Consider the following 2,155-nt stretch of genomic DNA (forward strand, 5'->3'; position numbering starts at 1 on the left):
TGAACTTGCTTACTTGAGGGGTTTTATTTTTTGGTTGCTACCTACAATAAAGTGTAAATCATTGTTTCAACAGTTGGTTGTCTGTGCAGTTTCTGTGTCAGTATTCAAATTAAAGCGATTCACTCACAATCAGAGTGAGGGGCTGGGATTAATAATGACTCCTTTGCATTCAGCAGGACGGCACGTCAATACTGTTATAAAGCGAATGCTGAACGCCCTCCCCTCTGAGATCTTAAACCGAAACACCAAAAGGGGAGCGCGTTGCCCTATAATCTATTAAATTAGTGTGAAAAGTGGTGTCATCTGCTCTAGTCTTAAAAACAAAACTAAACCCTGACACTTTAAAATCAACAAAAAGCAATTTTCATATCCAACTTGAATGGTGAACAACTGAACTAATTTATTAACAAACCGAATAAATCCCTTCGAACTACTGACAATTCTGGCATAAAACAGGATTTTTGTCATATGCTGTTCCAATAAATACAAGACCCACTAATATAACAAGAAATAGAATTTAGTCTCTCTGATTACAGCCAGGTTACATGTCTTCCAGAATATTCTGTGCATCCTTCTATTGAATCTTTTGTCAGGAATGTCTCCTCCAATTCCTGCTCTTCTGGTTTTTTTGTAAATGATGCTCTCTCATTCACAAATGACTGTCAGGGCTGATTTCTCTCTCTCGTGCTGAGGACTCTTAGCTCTAGCAATGGGGAGTTAGCACTGGGGCTCTGTTCAACTGTCCCCTTCTTTTATACCCTTGATGCTATATTGAGTTTTTACAATAGGATTGGTCCTCTGTTGTCAGATTTAAACTTAATAGGTTTTAGTAGCCAAAGGACCTGATTTAAATTAATTGGCTAAATTGAAAAGTCATTATCTCGGCCTGCTAACTGTACGACCTTTTGATAGAAATGTTTCAGCTTGTGTGCTCTCTGTTGTGATGATGTTACTCCTTTAAGGAGATTATGTTGTTCTTGATTTTTTTTTCCGCAACAGGGGTTGTAAAAGGCAGAGGGTCTGATTCATTTGGGCTAAGGGACTTCACTAATGGCCAACAGATATTGGCAAAGGCAACAAAGGTTTGAGATTTTTTTTCTAAAACACTTCTACCGCAAAACCGTCTGCAAGGTCACCCCTCAGCCTTTGACCCTCCAGGGAAAATAGCCCCAGTCTATTTCAGCCTCTTGCAGCAGCTCAAACCCTCCAACCTTGGCAGTATCTTTGTAAATCTTTTCAGAACCCTTTCATGTTTCACAACTTGTTACAAACATGTCGACTAATTCAGAGAAGTCTCTCAATTACAGCTGTAAATGGAGAAAGTGTGTTTAATAATGAGTCATGAATAAAGGCTGCATTAATCTTTTACCATGAAGTTTTACTCCTACATCTCAAAACAGAGCATACAAACCTGGTCAGAAGCAGCCTATGTGATTTAACACACTATTGGCTGTTTTCCAATGAGGACTGACTTTGCACAGAAACCATAGATATTTTAAATGAAGGGGTACCATTTGTTTTAAGGTCAGGTAAACTTAAGTGGCACTGCATTGGTTTAGAAATGAGAGATCCTTGACACACACACAGCTGAAATCATCACTGCACCATTATTAACAAATTGGAATTAAGGCTGGGATGTTTTCCCCCTGGAGCAGAGGAGGATGAGAGGCGAAGTTTATAAAACCGTGAGGGTTACAGATAGGGTTAAGGATTGTTGTCTCTTCCCAAGTATGGCGGAATTTCAAGATTGGAGACACATTTGTATGGTGAGAGGGGAGAGATTGTAAAATTTTTGCCCCACATATTTTTTCAGAGTGTGGTTTGTGTATGGACTGAGCTGCCAGTGTAAGTGGTTAAGGTCGGTACATTAACAACATTTAAAATACATTTGGTCAAATACATGGAGAGGAAAGTCTTAGAAGGATAGTGGCCAAATGCAAGTAAATGAGGTTACTTTTGATGGACATTTTGGTCGGCATGGACCAGTTGGGCCGATGAGCCTGTCTCCGTGCTGTAGCACTGACTCGTGTCTTTTTGTCGCTCCAACAGTTTTGAGTTTTCAGATGAGCATCTCACTTAATCACACTGAATAAAATCTGATCTCATTAGTCAACTCTGATGTGGAAGTGCTGGTGTTGGATTGGGCTGGACAAGG

Source organism: Chiloscyllium plagiosum, unplaced genomic scaffold, assembly GCF_004010195.1.
Source record: "Chiloscyllium plagiosum isolate BGI_BamShark_2017 unplaced genomic scaffold, ASM401019v2 scaf_59671, whole genome shotgun sequence".
Lineage (NCBI taxonomy): Eukaryota > Metazoa > Chordata > Chondrichthyes > Orectolobiformes > Hemiscylliidae > Chiloscyllium > Chiloscyllium plagiosum.